The following is a 21,593-nucleotide window of genomic DNA, read 5'->3' on the forward strand; positions in this document are numbered from 1 at the left end:
TGCTTGACCTGTAATCTGTGTGAAAACATAGTTCATTCAGTCAGCAACACTTGTTGTGTATCTAATGTGTTGGGCCCTCCACTAGATCTGTGGGTGCCAAAGGAGAAGATTTATTTGACCCCTTTCACAAGGAGTGGAACCTGTCCCCGTGGAGTGATTGTCTAGCTGGTGTTTAAATACCTCTGGTGATGGCTGACTTGCTCCCTATCCCCAGGCAGTCCTTTGGTTTCTACTACGTTAATTAACTTTTTTTTTTTAATGGCAAACAAAATCTTTTTGGAACAAAACTGACAGTGACGTGTTTTCCACTGAGTTGGTACACACTAGAAGCTGGAGTGCAGGTGTGCTGCCCTGCTTGATGCAATGCAGGGAGGCAGGGTGCAATCTGACCCTGAGACTTCCATCAGGGTGTGCTCCGGCCACTCAGCAAGTGGTTGTCACCTACTTAGGATTTCTGCTTCCCGAGGGACGGTGCCTGCCTCACTTGGATGCATGGCCCGTCCCCTTCTGTGTGAGTTGGGTCACCAGCCTTTAAGATGGTCTCACATGAAAGTCTTATTGGGCTCCCATTTTGGGTAATGCTTTTCTCTAATATCATCCGAATAACTCATCAAAACCTCAGGTGAGCATGCTCCAAAGAAGCTTCTCTTTTATAAGGTATCAACCCTGATGGATATAACCTGAACATTCCTTTGGGCCCCAGGTAGTATACTGAGGAGAACGTGAATTTCCATCTCTCTCTCATTTTTTTTCTTTTTTCTTTTTTAAGGGATGGAGTTTTGTTGTGTCACCCATACTGGAGCCCAGTGTTGTGATCACGGCTCACTGCAGTCTCGACCTCCGAGGTTCCAGTGATCTTCCTACCTCAGCCTCCTGAGTAGCTGGGACTGCAGGCGGGCACCACCATGCCTGGCTAATTTTTAAAATTTTTTTAAAGGTGGGGTTTTACTGTGTTGCCCAGGCTGGTCTCGAACTCTTGGATTCAAGTGATCCTCCTGCTTTGGCCTCCCAAAGTGCTGGGATTACAGGCATGAGCCACCGCGCCTGGCCCAGCCCTGTATTTGGCCAGATGAATTGAATAGATGGGAACAAAACTCAACAAAGACCTTCTACTCGTCACTTTTTCTGATTGGAATAGCTTGGTGAGGAGATGGCTGGGAAGAAATCTTTGAAAACTGGACTTAAGCATATTTTTGAAAATTTAAATTTTAAGGTACTCTACAAACAACTTGGAGTCTTTCACTTCAGTGTGACCTAAGCAGATGTGTAGATTTAGAGGTCAAATGAGAAGTGTGTTATAAATACAGCATGCTAGATAATTGCCTTGTTATGAATATCCAAAATTGGTGGTGATAATACATTTAGAAACCAGTTTCTGCTGACAAGCATGTATCAGCTCACTTTTGGATAACCCATCCACAGCTACTTATTTTGAAGAGTGCTGGATAGTGGTGACCACACATACTCTCTGTTGGGTAATGTGTTTTTACCTTAAACATTTGTGTTTTTGCCTCACCGTGGTGTTGCCCCTCGGGGCCCTGGTTTGTTGGTTTCTCTAGGCTGTGGGGTATTGACATGTCTTACATATGGCTGTTTTCTGGATATGTTAGACCATCTGTTGCATCATCTGTGAATGAAGTTGAATGTGTTTTTTTTTTTTTTTTTTGGAGACAGAGTCTCACTCTGTTGCCCAGGCTGGAGTACAATAGCGCAATCTCGTCTCACTGCAACTTCCACCTCCCGGGTTCAAGCGATTCTCCTGTCTCAGCCTCCTGAGGAGCTGGGACTCTGTACAGGCGCATGCCGCCACGCCCGGCTAATTTTTTGTATTTTACTGGAGACAGGGTTTCACTGTGTTGCCCAGGCTGGTCTCGAACTCCTGAGTTCAGGCAGTCCGCCCGTCTCAGCCTCCCGAAGTGCTAGGATTACAGGCGTGAGCCACCACGCCTGGCCGAAAGTTGAACGTATTTTACATAAAGCTCCTGAGGACCTGAGGAGATTACTGAAATAAGTTAATAAATACATGTTTTGGAATTTTAGTGAGGTTTTCTCAGAGAAGTTCAGAGTGGCATCAGTTAGGCCAGGCCATGTGATGTGTCTTTTTTTTTTTTTTTTTTTTTTTGAGATGGAGTCTTGCTCTGTCGCCCAGGCTGGGGTGCAGTGGCGTGACCTCAGCTCACTGCAAGCTCCGCCTCGTGGGTTCACACCATTCTCCTGCCTCAGCCTCCCGAGTAGCTGGTACTACAGGTGCCCGCCACCACGCCCGGCTAATTTTTTTGTATTTTTAATAGAGATGGGGTTTCACTGTGTTAGCCAGGATGGTCTCAATCTCCTGACCTCGTGATCCACCTGCTTCCGCCTCCCAAAGTACTGGGATTACAGGTGTGAGCCACCGCGCCTGGCCTCATGTGATGTGTCTTAAGGGTATCTGTGATATGTCCCTTCTTCGTGTACCCAAAGGCCTGTCATCTTGCTAAGAATGCGGCATTGGGATACATGGTATAAAAATTACTTTTTCCTTAGGAAAGTGGACACTCTGCTTTAGAAAGAGAGTGTATGCATGTTTGGTCCTGTTGCGGTAGTAAGCTCTGGGACCGGGGTGGTCACCCGTCTGAGAGTTTTGTCGTTGATTTTATTTTTTGTTTAAGCAGTTCTTGATATAGATGTGGCAAACACGGTGGCCTGTGTGTTCTGAGGCTTGCTTTGTGCCTTTGTCCTTCCATTCTGCCCTGGAGAGTAGATGCTGTGTGGTCATGTGTTCTTTTTGTGGTGTGCTCAAGAAAAGGGGGGGAGTATATGTGTATTGGGGAGGCGGTGTGGTTAGCATTGGCCAAATTATTATATTTAGAGATCATGATTTATGTCATTGTTATCTTTGCAGGAAGTGGAATTTTGGAAGGGCTCATTTGGCCAGCTTGTCTCTAGAAGTCTCATGGTAGCTAGCATTGCCTCTTGTGTCTCTTCAGGAAACTGAGTACACAGAAATCCAGTCCTAAACACCAGAAACTGCAAGCGGTTATATTACAAATTAATCTGTCTAGAGTACTTTTAAATAAGTTCAACTCCCAGCATTCAAGAAACAGACCACCTTTGGTGAAAAACATCCCTGGGCCAGGCCTGCCTGTATTTGCTTTAAATCAGATACACCAGAAGTTAGGCATTTCAGTTTCTCTTCTGCCCGTGCTGGATTACTCCATAGGACTCCATTGTTATAATTTAGTTTTCACCCTTTGTTGGTTGTTAGGCTTTTCATGTAGAAATACTCCCAGCATGGTGGCAGTAGAAGCAGCAGTCATAAGATCTAACATTTATTGAGCCTGTACTAGTTACCAGCCGCCTAAATTCCTTTCATGCATCATCTCATTCATTCATCACAACAATTCTCTGACCCCATGATGTAGATGCAGTTGTTATCCCCATGATTCAGATGAGGAAATTGAGACCCAGAGAAGCAGCTAGCTAGTAGGGCTCAAACTGTGAAGTGTGACTCTGAGCTGTGCTTCTGACCTCTGGCAGACTACCTGTTATAGAGACATGATCCATTCACCAAACAAGAACTCACTGAAAACCTGCTGTGTGCAGATCCTTCCTTGTGAGGCACATCGAGGGGAAAACTGTTCTGGCTTGTGGAAACAGCAGATTACAGCTTACCAGTGGAACAGCTTATTCTAGCTGGTATTTGACAACATAAGCTAGATCTTCACTTCTGTGATGGTCAGAAGGGAGATTCAGTGTTTTGTGGAAGTGAGGGGTTTGCAAAGGTGGTGTTAGTACACAAACCAGGTGACTGGAATTTGGGAGCCCTTATAGAAGGGAGGTCAACAAGACACTAAAGCATAAGACTGTCAGGGAAAGACCTGGTGGAGAGGTAGGGTGAAACACTGGACAAATTCTGCCAAGTATGGAATTGTCACCCTGTTCCCCTTGGAAAGGTTAGAGTGTAGAACAGAGATGATCTTTTGCGTGGTGGGAAATGTCCCAGAAGTGGAAGAGTGGGGCCTTGGACTCCAGGCTTCTGCTAGTCCTCCATGTGGTTAATGGGGGGGCCTCTCCTGTCTCTTGAAACCTTTCATGTGGGCACCACTTTTAACCTCCCTGAAAGTACTCAGCCCTGTTTCAGACTCACAGGTTGCCTACTTTTGAAGAGACTCTAAGCTCTATAAGCATTTGGGAATTTAGTTTTGCATTGGGTAGGGCCAGTGCCTTGAGAACAGGTCCATTGTTGTTTTATAATAGTTTATTATTTTACGTAATATGGAAACTCAAGGTTTTGCCTCAGAACTGGTATTGGGGTGATTGTAAGAGGCCCAGTGACATGTGGTAGTGCTCAAGTGTGATAGCCTCTGGGAGGTGTTGTTTCTTTGTTGTTTTACTTTTCAAGCAGGAAGAGCCGTGTGGACTGGAGGGCAATGAGAGGAGGCTGTCCTGTCTCTTAGAGTGTGTTTGGGATGGGGGTCCCCAGTGTGCCTTGCTCCTTTGTGAGGGCATCGGAGCAAGTTATGGAACTGGCAGATATTGAATTACGGTAAGTACTTCAAGGTCTGTTTCCTGCTTCTTCCTGTCTGCGGAGAAGGACTGTTTTTTGTTTGTTTGTTTGTTTGTTTGTTTGTTTGTTTTGAGACGGAGTCTTGCTCTGTCGCCCAAGCTGGAGTGCAGTGGCACGATCTCGGCTCACTGCAACCTCCGCCTCCCGGGTTCAAGTGATTCTCACTGCCTCAGCCTCCTGAGTAGCTGGGATTACAGGTGCGCACCACCACACCCAGCTAATTTTTGTATTTTTAGTAGAGGCTGGGTTTCACTATGTTGGTCAGGCTGGCCTTGAACTGCTGACCTCGTGATCTGCCCGCCTTGGCCTCCCAAAGTGCTGGGATTACAGGCGTGAGCCACCGCGCCCGGCCTTGATTCCCCCCCACCCATTCTCGTTGCCCAGGCTGGAGTGCACTACAACCTCCGCCTCCCAGGTTCAAGCGATTCTCCTGTCTTAGCCTCCCTAGTAGCTGTGTTTACAGGCACACGCCACCACATCTAGCTAATTTTTTTATTTTTAGTAGAGATGGGGTTTCATTGTATTGGTCAGGCTGGTCTTAAACTCCTGACCTCAGGTGATCTGCCTGCCTCCGCCTCCTAAAGTGCTGGGATTACAGGCATGAGCCACTGTGCTGGCAGGACTGTTTTGAAACTAGTAACAGAGAATTACGTCTTGTGTGCTACCAGCTCAGTTATAACTGACCTATCTTCTCTGTTTGCTACTGTTATTATCATTGTTATTTTGCTCACAGCAGCTGGGTGGTTTCAGCAAAATAATACTGAGAAGCAATCTGGATTAGGAGGCCAGCATTCTGGGCTCCTTTTTTCCCATCTGTGGAATATCACCGTCAGCAAGCCTGTATCAAGAACCGTTTCTTGACACCTGCCCTGGGTACCAGGCTCTGGAAATGCAAGGATGGGTAAAACATGGTCCCTGCCCTAAAACTCGTCAGTGCCTCATAACCAGCAAGGACAAGTGGAGGGGCCTGCAAGTGGGAAGTGGTTGGGAAAAGAAGAGGAAGTGATGCTCTCAAATGTGCAGGGCTTGTCACGTGGAGGAGGACGATGTGGGGAAGGAAAACGTCCTTCTAGGCAAAAAGAGCAGTTTAAGTACAGGCCCTGGAGTATGAAAATATGAGGCTTAGTTGAGGACAGGGTAGGGCAAAAAGTGGAATGTGACTAGAGGATAGGGCTTAGGCGTGTTGTATTGAGTTGGAATGATGAGAAGTGTTGGCCCTGGAAAAATGGACGGGGGCTCGGTGGTGGAGTCTGTTGTGAGCCATCAAATGCTTTGGAGCAGGACTGTGATGTGAGCAGCTCTGTGGTTCAGAGAACTGCTAACCCTTTAGAAAATTTAAGTCGGAGAGAAGACAAGGTGTTTAGCAAACTGCAGTGTGAACTTGGAATTTGGTATTCTCTTTAACAGAATAACTTCTTCCCCTTTTTTTTACAAGAGATTTTTCAACCCAGGATATGTGGGCTGCCTTCTGAAGCCTTGTTAAATGATAGTGGAAAGGTGGGAACATTTATTTTCAGCAAATATAATTCAACAATGTTTAGACTTCCCTAATTGTGTTGTACTAATTGGTACTTATTTAAGGTCATTAGAGATTGGAATTCTTTAGAGGAGAGGGACTCATTTCTCAAAACTACTGAGGATGGACACTGGGAGCTGAACTGGGACAATGTATTCCTCGTAACCACGAGTTTGGTGTGCCAGTTGGGAGTGACTGCAGGGTGGGACAGGGTGTGAGCAGAGGGCCAGCTAATTTGCTGTCTTGATGACTCTGTGGGTGATGGCTTTAGGGGCTGGCAGCATCTGGTGGAAATAGAATCTGTTCAAAAGGTGGAGCTGCCTTACAGCAGTTGCCAGCTCGCTGCTCACCTGCAGAGCATGTGCCCTCATCTGGGTCACGGCTCTGCCCCTGAGATGTTCCTGGTCCTCTGCTTGGATCCACCCCCTTCACTGCAGCTGAAACAGCCAACAAAGGAGCATCATGTGCCCGAGGCCTGAAAAGTTAGAGTGGATGTGAAGGAGGTCAGACTGCAGGCCCCAAAGACAATGGTGTAGTAATTATTGTAGAGGCACAACATTGCCTTGTACTCCCAGGTTTTCAGAGTCCTCTGGGGAAGAAATACGAATTTTTTATAGCCTGACTTTATACATTTCAAAGCTTGTACTCATGGACTAAGGGACTTGGATGGGAGGGTTGTGCAAAATGGGGGTAGGCCTCCTGTAAACTTGGTGGGTTGGACGGAGCACATACCTCAATCATTTCCATCACTGAAAACAGATTGTTTCGTTCTATGATTTTCCGAATTGTTGGCGAACATTTTTTGTTTAGTTTTGTTTTTTCATGTGTTCTCGCATTTGAGATTGTGCAGGAGGAAGTAGGATTCTGGTAAGCTGAAGTGGAGCTTTTGGGGGACCTGGAGGGGAGCTGGGTTGGAGGCAGTGTCTGAAAGTGCTGCTTTTAGTGGGTTCGACCAGGGCACACTACTTAGGGGAAGCAGAGCACCATGTATGTCTCTGTGTGTAATCATCTCAACAACTTCATGAGGTGTAGCTGTTATTTTCTCCTTTTTAAAGACAGGAAACTGAGGCTTAGAGATGCTCCTGTTTCTGAGATCATGCAGCCAGTGACACATGACTAGGAAGCTTTATGGCAGGCTTTAAGAGGAGTTCTTTTAGATAATCTCAATATACGGTGATACCTGGAGAGTTTCTACCACTTGACTCAATTTGTTTGTCTTGGGGCCGGGCGTGGTGGCTCACACCTGTAATCCCAGCACTTTAGGAGGCCAAGGCGGGCAGATCACCTGAGTTCAGGAGTTCGAGACCAGCCTGGCCAATATGGTGAAACCCCATCTCTATTAAAAATAGAAAAATTAGCCAGGTGTGGTGGTGGGCACCTGTAATTCCAGCAACTCGGGAAGCTGAGACAGGAGAATTGCATGAATCCGGGAGGCGGAGATTGCAGTGAGCTGAGATCGGGCCACTGCACTCCAGCTTGGGCAACAGAGTGAGACTCCGTCTCAAAAAAAAAGTTATGCTTTTGAGCTTAACACGTTATTTGAATACCTCCAGCTTCACCTGAAATATCCTTAATTGAGCAATTGCTGTGCTTAGGATGCTAGGTTTAGGCATGGTGGAGTTTGGTGGTTCTTGCCTTTGGGGAGTTGACATTATGAAAGGAATTCTTATGCCATGTGGACCCTGAGCCAAGTTCCCATGGGAAGGCCAAGGCTCACAGAAGCTCGCAGGAGTGGGTCTGCACTTCTAGGAAAAGCACAAGTAGGGGCTGAGAGCCCAGCGGGAAAGCAGGTTGGTTTTGAGTTTACAGTGTAATTTGGTGTTGAGGAAGGTGTCTGAGAAGGTGGGTTGGAGGGATAGTGGGGCAAGGTGGAAGGTGGGGCAGGATTTGACCTTTTCTTCTTAATTTAAGTGGTAGGGAGTCCAAAGTTTTTGAATAGAGAAGTGACAGTTGGCCTGCATAGGCCTTGGAGACACCCTCAACAGTGGGCATGTGGTTTGTGTGTCTGTGCTTTGGGTGACTGCCGTGGCTCACTTCACTGTTTGCTTTTTGGCCTGAGGCAGAGAGTGCCTCCCATGGCAGCTCGTACAGGATGAACCAAGAGGCAGCACCCAGGATATCTGAATTGCCTAAAGCCACTGCAGTGATGTACACACATAGCGAAGCTTTATTTCTTTACAGCCATAGACTTGTTGAAAAGCTGAATCACATACTTTGCTTGATATTTGACTTTGTGGTTACCAATTCCAGGTGAGCCACCTTCGAGAGGGGTAACATCCTGTTGTCGGAAAGGTGCAGCCGGGCAGCAGGGAACCTGGGTTCCACTTTAGCCCTGACATAGAAGGTTTTGGTTCATGTCCCTTTGGTCTGGTAGGCCCCTTTTGGGTGCTTGTTTACTGAACTGATTTATCTTGTTTATAATGTTGGTAGACGGGTGTATATACCAAGACCTCTGGTTTACTGAAGGTAGGGCCAAGAGCTTTCCAGCAGTCTGTTGAGCGGAGCTACGGGTCAGTCAGGACACCTGGCCCAGAGCACCGTGAGCTGGTGAACCTACTTGTGGTCCCAGGTGTTGTAGTGTGGCACTTGAGCCCACTCTACTGACTCTCCCCTCCCTCACTCAATTTTGGAGTCTTGCTGTCTTTGCCTGTTGCTGTTCTCTGCCTCAGCCCAAAAGGAGACAAGGAGTGCCTTCACCTGCCCTCACTGGGGGCAAGAGCAAGTCTGGATAAATGACTTTTACTGATAATTCCTCCAAATCATTTTTATCCTCCATAGCCAACACTCCTTCCTCTAAAAACCTGCAAAGTAGTAGTAGTAAATCCCTTTCCATTCCTCTCCTTTGCTCTTTCAGGCCTCTGGTAAAGCTGGAAGCGCCTGAAAGAGAGGCAACCGAAGCCAAGGCTGCCGTAATCCACGCGCTCTGGACGTCACCCTGGGTGACTCAGATTTGGTTGCATTTGTCATTTCACAACCACCTGCATCTGATCCCACTGTGTGGGCAAACTCTCTGCTGGGAGTCTCTGCCTGGTGCCTGGTCTTGGGGGCATAGTGTTCTTCCCCAGAATTGCTTTTCCCAGCTCTTTATCTATAGCTTTAGCCATGGGGTTCACTAGTGAAAGCTGCCATGCCTACCCTCCCCATTTACTTTTGTTAGTAGTCATTTCTTTTTTTTTTTTTTCGAGATGGAGTCTTGCTCTGTCACCCAGGCTGGAGTGCCATGGCGCGATCTTGGCTCACTGCAACCTCTGCCTCCTGGGTTCAAGCAATTCTCCTGCCTTAGTCTCCCGAGTAGCTGGGCTTATAAGTACCTGCCACCACACCCAGCTAACTTTTGTATGTTTAGTAGAGATGGGGTTTTACCATGTCGGCCAGGCTGGTCTCAAACTTCTGACCTCATGATCCATCCACCTCAGCCTCCCAAAGTGCTGGGATTACAGGCGTGAGCCACTGCTCCTGACTGTTAATAGTCATGTCTTTTTTTTTTTTTTTTTTTTTTTTGAGACGGAGTCTCGCTCTGTCGCCCAGGCTGGAGGGCAGTGGCGCGATCTCGGCTCACTGCAAGCTCCACCTCCCGGGTTCACACCATTCTCCTGCCTCAGCCTCCGGAGTAGGTGGGACTACAGGCGCCCGCCACTGCGCCTGGCTAATTTTTTGTATTTTTAGTAGAGACGGGGTTTCACCATGGTCTCCATCTCCTGACCTTGCGATCCATCCACGTCGGCCTCCCAAAGTGCTGGGATTACAGGCGTGAGCCACCGCGCCCGGCCAATACTCATTTCTAAGAAGCAAATATGTACCATCGTATGCCAGTCATGGTAAATGCTTTCTGTGCATTATCTTCATAGTCCTCACAACAGTCCTATTAAATTGGTATAATTATCCTCATTTTGCAGATTTGGAAGGTGGCATTTGGGGAGGTCACCCTAATCTTTTCAGTTACCTAACTTAATGTACAGGAGGCATTATACCTCTTGCAGTCTGTATTTCATCTGATTTAATCTTTGCATCAACTTAAAAGTTCACTGTTATTTCTGTTTACAGATGAGGAAGCTGGGGCTTAGTTTAAATAACTCGCCCAAGGTTACTCTAGCTAGTTAGTGAGGGAGTCTGAATTCAAACCCAGGCCAGTGTACTCCAATACAAGTGCTCTTCATCTTTTCACTTCTGCATTTGTTTTTTAAGTAAAAATATCCACTTTGGGGCTGACAAAGCTGATAGCTTCTCGAACTCCTGGCCTCAATGGATCCTCCCATCTCTGCCTCCCAAAGTGGTAGGATTACAGGTGTAAGCCACACGCCCGGCCAAAGCTGATGGCTTCTATTGGATTTGTTTTCTAATGCTTTGTCCATTTTTAAATGGGGGAAGAAAGGGAGATAATGTACTATAGGTTAAGCTCTTTGAGGACTTTTTTTTTTTTTTTTTTGGAGACAGAGTCTCCTCTGTCACCCAGGCTGGAGTGCAGTGGTGTGATCTTGGCTCACTGCGACCTTCACCTCCTGGGTTCCTGTGATTGTCATGCCTCAGCCTCCCAAGTAGCTGGGACTACAGGCACATGCCACCACTCCCAGCTAGTTTTTGTATTTTTAGTAAAGATCGGGTTTTTTTGGTTTGTTTGTTTGAGACGGAGTTTTGCTCTTGTTGCCCAGGCTGGAGTACAACGGTGCAATCTCGGCTCACTGCAACCTCTGCCTCCTGGGTTCAAGCAATTCTCCTGCCTCAGCCTCCGAAGTAGCTGGGATTACAGGCATGCACCACCATGCCTGGCCAATTTTTGTATTTTTAGTAGAGACAGGGTTTCATCATGTTGGTCAGGCTGGACTCGAACTCCTGACCTCAGGTGATCCACCTGCCTCAGCCTCCCAAAGTGCTGGGATTGCAGATGTGAGCCACCGTGCCCAGCCGAGATTGGGTTTTACTGTGTTGCCCAGTCTGGTCTCCTGGGCCTCAAGCGATCCATCCACCTCGGCCTTCTAAAGTGGTGGGATTAGAGACGTGAGCCACCACGCCCAGCCACTTTTTGTTTTTTTTTAAGCATTTTATTCACTGATGCCTCCCAAGCACTTGCCATAGTGCCTGGCACATACTAGGTGCTCAGTCAGTATTTGTTGAAGGAATGAATGAGGTAGGGGTTATTTGACCTGTTTCACAGGTGGCGATATTGACACAGAGCAGTTGGGTGTCTTGCCCATAGGCATGCACCATTGTTGAAAACAGCTTTTGCTCTTCACACACAGATCTTTTTTTTTTTTTTAACAGATTTTTTTTTTTTACAGGTATAAAATGGAAGTCATTAGACCTAAGTGATGGGATTGTAGAGTGTAATATAACACACTATAAATACCCAGTGTCTGGTATACAATGTCAACATTCAGTAAGTGACTGTGTTTGTTGTGGTTGGAGCTTCTTTTCTGCATGTGCCCTCATTTTGGGTAGGGTTGCCACACAGATAAGGAAACTTGAAAATTTGTGAGCCATGGAAACCTTTTAAAAACATGTTTAATTAATCCAGTGTTTCTATCTTTGCTATACTATCCATCAAGCAATACAAGTAGTCAGATTGGTGATATGAGTTCACATCTATCCTGAGCAAGTCGACAAGTGGGTTAGGACTGGCAAGATTTGATTAAATGATATTTGCATTTTCCCTGTTTACAATCGTAGAGCATTGCACTGGAAGGGGCCTCAGGGAAGCATGGTTCGTTTCTTTTCCTTATACCTCCTTAGCTTACAGGTGAGGAAAGTGAGGCCTGGAGAGATGCAGGGGGCAGGCTTGATGTGGAACTCTGGACTTGCATGTCACATTCTCTTAGACATCAGCTCACCCTGCCAAATCCAGGTGCCTGGACGGGCTTGTATGAACTTTTGTGGTGGAGCCACAATTATTCTTACTATGATGTTAGTAGCAGATTGTATCAATAATCCACCAAGAGCCAATACATCAAAATCAGGACTGTTTAAACATTGTTTTTTACCCATCATAAAATGTTCTTAGCCAGGCACCATGGCACACCTGGGAAGTCCCAGCCACTTGGGAGGCTGAGGCAGGAGGATTGCTTGAACCTAGGAGTTTGAAATCAGCCTGGGCAACATTGTGAGACTCCATCTCTAAATAAGTAAATGAATGAATGAATGTTCTTATTCATTGTACATAATAAGAAGGAATATGAAGAAAAAACAAGTTATCCTAAATTAAGATTATAAAGTAAATAGTCCTAAGGATTAAAAATTATTTTTTCATCAGAATTTTAATTATTTCACTGCACCTATGCCCATAATAGAAGAATTATAAATGAACCCAAAGGAAAAAACATCTAATGATGCAAAAAGGAAAAAGGAAAGTAAAATTGTTTATGCCCACAAGTCAGAGATAACCATTGTTGATACTTTACTATTTCCTTTTAGGTGGTTTTCTGTGGATATGTACACATATTACAAAAATGGGATTTATTGTGGACAATAAAAAAACCCATTTTTGTACATGTCTTTATACCGTATGTTTTAAAATTTTGATATGATATGACAAGTCTTTTTTGGTGTATTCAAATATTCTTGAACATGAAAATCACATTTTGATGTGGCATAATTTTGGGGGGCAGGGTCATAGGCTAATGTTATAACTATTTTGCATTCCCTGGGCACTCATTGTGTGAGTGAAGGAACCTATCTTCTAGGTTACATGAAACCAACATAGTATTAAACTTTTTATGGTAAATTGTGAATACGTAGTTCATCAGAAATTTATTTTAAAGAGGAAAATACTGAACTGACAAAATGTGTGTGTTTATTTTTGGATAGCATGTGATCTGTCTTATTACCCCAAACCCGTGAGGGTTACTGATGAAAAACAAATTGAGCAGTTCAAAAAGTCCTTTCGCTAGAGGGTTGGCCTCTCTTGAGAGGAAGGTGTTTGTTCTCTTACATAGGGCACTGTGTTGTGAATGTTAGGAGTGATGTGATGTGTCCTTTATCTGTGGTTGTATTTTTACTGGATGTTTTTCTTTAATCAGTGTCATGTTATTTGGACATTCTAGAGCAATTATTCCCAGTCTTTTTAAATGTAAGGTACTCTTTTAATGTAAAAAATTTCCAGACCAAGTGTGATTTTAATTATTTTTTTAGATTCTGTTGAGAAGCTCTAATGACAGAAAAACTCTATCAAGCATTTTAGTGGCACTTATCTTTATTAAATACAGCAGCATTTTCATATACTTGCAAAATAATTGTACATATATGTGTAAATTTAATTGATTTCTAGATGCTTGATGAGCAAATGAGTAAGTGGATCTCTTGAAATAGCTCCCTGGAGGGCCCCTGCCCTAGAGGAAGACAGATCCTGCATATGTAACCCTAAAGTCTAATGTCAGGAAAATAATGATGAGACTAGTTCTGAACCGCAAGTGGAGTTCTGTAACTCTAGAGCTAAACGCCACTGTATGACAAGTTAGGAAGATATATTTTCTTCCACCTGTTCATACACTGAACGGTTTCCAGAGCAGCCCTTGATATCACCTCATTTTCCTCATCATTTCAAATAATTCAATTGGGGAAGAGAATGCAATCAGCCAGATTGTAAGAAACATTTGGACATACTTAATGACTCTCCCTTGGCCCTTTTAATTAATCTACTGTGATCTATTAGAGAGAGGACTGGGTTTGTTAGCTAGGAGACTAACAAACGTAAGGTCCTGAATGCAAGCCCAACCTTGATTATGATTAAAATAGAAAAAGATATACTTCACGCCTTGGTTTTTCCATCTCTAAAATGGGTAGAATTATCTTCCTTGTGCCTTCTTAGGAGGTGACACAATGATACCCATGGGCAGCATTTTCTTTCTTTTTAATCAGTAAACGTAAACAAAAACCTTTGTAAGGATGGAAGCTATTGGAAAGTACCATATAAAGGATTAGGACCGTAAATCCAGGGAAATTCTAAGCATTCTGAAAGCTGCTTTTAGGCAGGGCAGCAGCCAAAAGACAGGCTGGTAGATTGAGACCTTTCTGAAAAACCTGACTTCATTCTCTTGTGGTTCCATTTTCCTTTTTTTCAAATGGGGTCTAGTGGCTTAGTTGTGGTTATTCCACAGCTGATGCCTCTTTCATTGCTGTTCTTCTGGTTCTGACAACAACAGCATTCTTGCACCACTTAACTCTCCAAGATGCAGGCAGGGGAGGTGACTGCCTCATTTCTGATGTGCTTGTTAGCTACAGGAAAAGCATCCTAGTATTCTACCTTTGTCTAGGAGTTGGGATTGGGAGCAGGTATTCCGTTTAAGTTTTATGTGCCATCTGTGTATTTTCAAAAACTTTTAACATGACCTTTATTTCAAGCTTTTATAGCCCTTTCAAGTTGTTCTAGGGGACTTAGCAAAACAGGTAGACAGTAAGTACGGATCAACTGAGCCCAGGAAAGAATGGGATTTGGGAAGATCACATTGTTTGGATTTTCTGCTGATACTAAAGCTGGATTTTTACTACACAGGCAGGGAGAAATTACTGTCCTGTGGTGGACCTGGTGAGAGAGGTGGCATATGACTAAGCAAGTCAGCTGACCTCAATTAAAGGGCTGTGACCGTCTGTACAATGGGACCAGTACCTCCTCCAACTGTTGGTCTCAGCTGAGTGAGATTCCCATGTCTGAGGAGGTGATCAGGGGTGATGATGACTTTTGATGGAACTGACCTCACACAGGTTTCTGGGGGGAAAAAGCCCACCAAACTTTATTTTAAGAATTCTAAAATAATTTTACAATTCTGATTTGAGTAGAAGTTTGATTTGAAAAGGGACTTCATCTGCACCTTCTCTCTTGCCTTTGTTTATAGATGTCAGTAATGCCCGTATTTTAAAAAGTAGAAATGAGTTATAAATTATATCTTAAGGATTTTAGTTTGTTTTGAAGAATTGTTTAATTGGCTAGGATTTCTCCCCCCTTCAGTAGCTTCAGATCCCAATGGCTAGGCAATATGGAGATAATAGTAAACAGGATTTTGTAAGAGATGTTATTTATTTATTTATTTTTAAATAGAGATAAGGTCTTGCCATGTTGCCCAGGCCGGTCTCGAACTCCTGGGCTCCAGCAATCCTCTATCCTCAGCTTCCCAAAGTGTTGGGATTACAGGCATGAGCCACTACCCTCAGCCTGAGACATTATTTGAGGAGGAGGTCATGAATATATAATAAACTTAGGAGTACAAATGAAAAGTTTTCTCTTGAACCTACCTTTTTGAACAGAAGAGGTGATTTTTAGGTATAATGGTGTGCAAAGTAACAAATAACAGCCTCTAAAGACATTTAAAACAATAAATAAAGCATAAATATCTTTATTCAGGATGAACTGAGTTCTGAAGCCTGATGTTTTCAAGAGTTCTTTATTATCAGGTGGCTTGTGAAAGCCCGTCGTTAACCAAACGTGTTGTGTTTGCCTCAGAATTTTATTAAAAAGGTATGCATAGGTTCATATCCCCCTTATGTGAGGTGGCAGTGAAACAGAAACTTGATAGAAATATTGAGGAGGGGAAAAGATGAAGCCACCGCGGCACCTGGCCTCCCTCTTTCACTTCCCTTTCCAACTCTGCTCCTTTGAGATGTTCTTCGAGAAGATGGAGGAAGCTTGCTGGGTTTAGGGTCATCACCCAGGATCTGGCGACGGGAGTGCCTCAGCATTGGGAGTTCCCTCCCCAAAGCCCAGAGCTAACTCGTCAGATCCAGCTGCTGTCAGGAGTTGAGCAGTCCTGTCCCCTGGCTTTCCTGGGAAGGCCTGGGTGGAGGCGGCAGGAGCAGGCAAGGGACCAAGAGAGTGCCTGCTAGACCTGATGCCTCTCCCTTCCCCCCTGAGCCCCCAGGGAAGGAGCTGCCTTATAGACTCGGGTACAGGGAGGCAGGGAGTAGAGGGTTGGAATCCAGAAAAGAGGGTGGAGGGCATGACTGCAGTTACTGCCATTGTCTCAGGACACACAGACCAAGCCCTGGTACAGAAATTGTTTGGCTGTTGGCCTTTTCTCTTCAGATGTTTACATGCAGGAAGTGCCTTTGATAAAGTATGGTTTGCTAACATGAGTATGATATGCATGTGCATTTTGGATGCCAAACACATAGGCAGATGAAACTAAGAAGCCAGATGCTAAGATAGTTGTTGATGAATTGAAACTAGCCTAACTGGCTCCACTGTTGGAGTCATTTGCTCAAACTACTCCAAACTTTTGTTTGGTCTACTGAAAACATTAGTTGGAAAGGTACAGCGTTAATTTAAGGCAGGGAAGCCTCCAGCACGTGAGAGTCGTGTCTCTCTCGGTGATGCTGGGAGGGAAGGATGGGAGATGAGAGTCATTTCACGGCCGCCTAGCTCCTCCTCTTCCTCTCCCTGCCCTGGAGCTGCAGCCTCAGCTTTCAGAGTCTCTTGCCTGGTGGTAGGCCCGGCAAGCGGTTGGATTTTAAGTATTTCTCAGTTATTTTCAGTATCATCAGTCATCACTTTCAGAGTTCCTTTTCTTTTTCAAGGGTACCCAGTCTAACTGTTTAGCTCCTTTTCAATAGCCCTCCTCACTCACTTATGCCCAGTCAGGAAGATTAATAATGTTAACTGATTTACTATCACTGCAAAAAGCATTAGTTAATTAGACTTTTACACCTCAGTCAGATGGCATTAGACACCCTTTGTGCACTTTAACTCAAGGATGTTAAAGACCTAAATCTTTCAGAAAAAAAGAAAAGAAAGAAAAAGGACAGGCACTTTTCCAGTTTAAGCTGCATGTTGGTCCATGTTAATTAGGCATTTGTCCTTTAGTCTGGAGGTGATAGAAAATGCCAGTTACTGTGGTATTTAACTGACATCAAATTCCTGTCCAAATAATTCAGTTGGGCCCAGCCTTCTCTCTTAATTGGTGGGAAGGAAAACTTCGGCACACACCCAGAATAGGGAGGAAACTGTTACTTACGTTGAACATTTTGAAGTTTCATTCTGAAGGATCTGAAAGACACTTGAATATTTTTTAAATTATCCAGTTGAGCTTTTTAAAAACAGTAACAAAAGAATCTCCCCTCAAACTTGAGCTACCCCAAATGATTAGCTTTTGTAAGTCTTCAGAAAATGAAAGTTTAGTAATTGTAATCCAAGGTCAAAGTGGTGGTTGTTATCCAAAGCTCTTATAGATTTATGTATCTGTTTGGCCCTGTTTTAAACAGTGCTCTGAAAATTGACAGTTTTCTAGCTCACACTCATATTTCTTTATTAATACCAGAAATTCACAAGTGGGTTAAGGCACCCACCAGTATACACATTTAAAAATCAATATATGCTAGCATATTGGGACAAAAGTGACATGAATATGATTGTTTCATGGGAGCAATTAGATGACACTTTTTTTGTTTTGTTTTTAAAAGTAACTTGTTCCTAGTTGCTGGAGAAGGTAATCCTCCGTAACAAGAGTATAGTTTACCTTATTCATGAGTTACGTAAAACAATTACAAAAATAATGAAAAGATTTTTTTTTCTAACTAGTAGGTAGCCTTATTTGACTCTAAACCTTACTCACTTTTGTGTATGGTTTCTAGCCAAAGGTTCACACATGTGAGAACATTTCACTTTTAGTACTGAACTACTTTTTCGTGCACTGAATGAATACAATATGTTAACACTCCTGTAAGGCCCAGAATTGCTTGGCTGCCCCTTGCCCTGCCTGCCTGGTACTGGCTGAAAAGGTACCATTGTTTGTTCTGCAAACACTGAGTGATGTTTGTTTCCAAGGTGACTGGTTCTATTGCTGCCCTTTAAGCAAAGGTGGGAGGGGGGATGGGGGAGAGAGAAAGTTGGCTTCAAACACCTGAGAGCATCCTGTTCTGGGTACAGTGTGTGTATGTATATGTTTGTAAGTTGAAATTTTATTTTAACTGAGGTAATTGGAGAAAAAGGGATAGTGTAGAAATGGGAGGAAAAGACAGTATCAGTAAGTTAAAAATATCAGTAGGTTCTGATGTTTAACTCAATATACTTTGAGTGAATGTAATGGTAAATGTTAAAATTAAAGATCTGGTTTGACTGAAGTTAACTTTACATTTGGAGTTAAGGGGAGAAAAATATTTTAGATAACTTGAAATGTTAAATTTATTTTTGCATAAAATAGTTCTGCTATAACCTATGTGTAGCTATTCAAACGAATAAATATTCGACAATATAACTGAATTGGTTATTGATCAGGTAGTTGGGCCTTCAAAAAAAGTATGAGAATATGAAATATAAACAGATTTAAGTTCTGTAAAAACAAAATCTGTAAAATCATTCAGGTATATTTGTGTTCAAAATTTTCCAAAAAGATAAAATAGATTAAAAGTATCTTTTAATTGGTGATATATATTGACTCAATTCATTAGACTTTGGAAATTTATATTTTATCAGTCAGAACTTTTAGATTCAGACTAGAAAAAAAATTCCTTCTTGGTCCTTTCCCCCACCCACCCTTTTTATTGTACATAGATGCTGTTAACAGAACTTTGCCTTTTTTCATTCCTATCAGGTTTAGTACAGTTCATGCGCAGGTTTCAGTAAACATTAACTACTTTTATCAGAGCTTGCAGTGTGCTGAATGGTTAGCAAAGAGAGTGTACTGCAAGAGACAGATGAAAATGAGAGAGTCCAAGGTCACATGGATTTTGAATTTTTTTTAATTATTGAGAATTTAGGGGAAAGACCATCAGGCTTCACACTTTAAATCTCTTTATGTGGGCCTGCCACACGGCTTCTTTGCCAGCTTTTGTATGTACTGAAGCTAAAACATTTGTTCAGATGCTGATTGGCAAGGCAAGTGACTTTAAAACATGGTTTTTTTTTTCTTTCAATTAAAAAAAGTTTTATTCAGGGCTGCCTTCTAGGATGAAAGATTCTCAAGGCCCTATCAAAGACGTAATGCAACACTTATCGTGGTGATTCTTAAGACTCCTTTGAATTTTATAGGGATATCCTTTTTCTCTTTCTCAAAGATTTTTCAGGATTGCCTTCTGATAATCTATTTCGTTTCTGGAGTTAGCACAGTAACTCGTAAACCAAGTGCTAAGATGAAATCTGAAACACAGATATAGAATAAACGTGTTTTGGATATCATGTAATGTTCCCGAACTTTTGCCTATCATTTTCGAAAACAGGAATGTGATCTGTACTTATTTTTAGAGAAAAGGACACGAACATTTAAGAAATTACTGACAAAAATTTTTCTCCTCCTGCCCCTCCGATCCAATAGGTTTGAAGCCGCTGGTCCTCGCCTTTTACTCCTTAGCTGGACAGCGGGTTCGGGATCTGCCCCATGACTAAGGCTGAAGTGGAAAGTTGCGAAGATAGAACAAGAGTTGTTCCTTAGGGTGGTGTCCCTAAACTTGAAAGTGGACTTGGTCCTGCTCGCAGGTGGGCCTGCACGCGCCAGGCTTCGTGTGGTGGCTCGCGCGCGCTGGCCCCCGAGCGCCAGCGTGGGTGACCCGTGCCCCGCCCCGGACGGCCTTTTCACCCTGTTCTGTTTCTGGGGAGGGGCGAGGGGAAAACTGCGGGTGCCTTCCCTCAGAGGCGGGCAGCCATTGTGCCTCGGGAACACGGTCTGAGTAGAGGTGTGTTCGCACAGCTGAAGGCGGCCGGCGGCTCTCCCAGGGCCTCGAGGGTCTGTCTGTGCCCTCCTCAGGCTGGGACCCGGCAGCCGACTGCCCGCGTCAGGGCTCCACGGCCGCAGGGGCCCCCTCGGGCCGCCCCCAGGGCTCCGGCGGTGGGTGTCCGGTGAGCGGGTAGCGAGGCCATCAGTCAGGGCGGCGGGCGCCGATTGGCTGGCGGGCTGGCGGGGGCCGGGCGGGGCGGGGCTCGGTGTTCGTTCGCGCTGGCGTTCCCCTGTGAGTAGAGCCGCGTCTTCCAGCGGATCTTGCCGCACTTTCCTGAGTTGCGAAGGGCACGGCCGCTGGGGACACAACCTAATGAACAACCAGAGCTCTTCAGAGATGCCTTTAGCAACTCAGCTCCTTAAAAATAATAAATTCCTCTCAGGGAAAGATTAGAAGATGAGTGTGCTTGGAGCGAACCCGTGCCCGCCCCCCGCCTTTTTTGGCTAGAGGGCATTTAGCCTGTGACCACTTTTAAATTTTCACAAGATTTGCATAGACATGAGCATGCCCACTCGTATTATGTAATTATTTCCCCAAATAAGTCCCCATTGAAACATTTGGCTTCCCCGATGGCTATTTCAGAATAAAAACATGTAGCAGGGTATTTCATGATGGGCAGCTCCAAAAACTTTTGTTTAAAAGAAAAACCACGTATCTAGAAAATGCTCCTTAAAGCCTTTTTTGACGAGGAGGAGGGGTGCAGACACTTGCCTGCGGCAAAGTGAACCTGGAAGGAGCCGGGCGTGTGTAGGACAGAGCCCAGGAGAACGGGCAGCCGGGTGGCCGGGCCAGGAAGCAGGGCCTTTCTGGCTGTTTCCGCAGAGGGCTGGATAATTGCCTCTCCTTTCTAAAAGGAGCCGTTTTCTGGGCCGGGAGCGGTGGCCCTCGCCCATAGGCTCACGCTCGTAATTCCAGCAATTTGGGAGGCCCAGGCAGGCGGATCATCTGAGGTCAGGAGTTCGAGACCAGCCTGGCCAACATGGTGAAACCCCGTCTGTACTAAAAAAATACAAAAATTAGCTGGGCGTGGTGGCGTGCGCCTGTGATCCCAGCTACTCAGGAGGTTGAGGCAGGAGAATCGCTTGAACTTGGGAGGTGGAGGTTGCAGTGAGCCGAGATCGCGCCACTGCACTCCAGCCTGGGCAACAAAAGTGAAACTCCGTCTTAATTTAAAAAAAAAAAAAAAAAAAAAAAAAAGGCTATTTTCTGAGAATGGAGGTGGAGGACCACACAAAACCCAGCCAGTTCTCGTGGCTTCCGCTTTTACACCCTCCTCCGAGAGCCGGCTCCCATGCCCTTCCCAGCTGCGCTGCCCTCGGCACCACTGGGTGCCTGTCACCCCGCAAAGCTGGACGCCCTTGTGTCCTCCCGCCTGCCCTCGGTGTCACGTCTCCCTCCAGGACGCAGTTTCTCGATGTTCTGTACTGGAAGTACATCACCAGTGAGGGCAGCAGGTCACTGTTTGGTAACCATCAGGCTGTTCCGGTGGCTAAAGGTTGCCTGCTGCCAGGCGCCTTGCTGAGTGTGCCCTGCCTTAGTCTGAGACAGTTCGTGGGGTCAGGCTTGACCCCCAGCAGGCCCGCTTCATGAGCTGGCGCCTCTGCAGCCATGTGATGGGCGGAACCACGTGGGGCCAGCTTACCAAGCCAGGGCACTGACTTCTGCCCCAAGGCCGGGCAGGGAGGACCCCAGCACCGGCCACTCTAGGACCCTAGAATGAGTTCAGTGACTTTACGTGGCACCCCCTCTCTCCACTTTGAGACTTACCTCACTTTTGCTGCACCACCTTTGGTGGTCGCTTTTCTCCTAATAGTGATTCTTCATTCTTCATGGGGGGATAACTTTTCTCTTCTACACATGCTGGGACCCCACTCCAGGAGGTTCTGGTGGAGCATGAACCAT

General features: G+C 45.0%; 1 protein-coding gene across 10 annotated transcripts in view; it reads left to right on the forward strand.

The window, feature by feature from the left end:
• RREB1 (ras responsive element binding protein 1) overlaps positions 1–21,593 on the forward strand; it is a 144,199-nt gene that overhangs the window by 13,945 nt on the left and 108,661 nt on the right. Inside the window, exons 1-2 of one of the 10 annotated variants that reach the window (XM_019029817.4) lie at positions 17,852–17,926; positions 19,292–19,452. The exons of the other annotated variants lie outside the window; for them this stretch is intronic. The gene's annotated coding sequence lies outside the window, so the exon portion shown is untranslated. Of the gene's footprint in view, positions 1–17,851; positions 17,927–19,291; positions 19,453–21,593 lie in introns of those variants that run through there. 10 annotated transcript variants of the gene reach the window in all.

Source organism: Gorilla gorilla, chromosome 5, assembly GCF_029281585.2.
Source record: "Gorilla gorilla gorilla isolate KB3781 chromosome 5, NHGRI_mGorGor1-v2.1_pri, whole genome shotgun sequence".
In the NCBI taxonomy this organism is placed as follows: domain Eukaryota; kingdom Metazoa; phylum Chordata; class Mammalia; order Primates; family Hominidae; genus Gorilla; species Gorilla gorilla.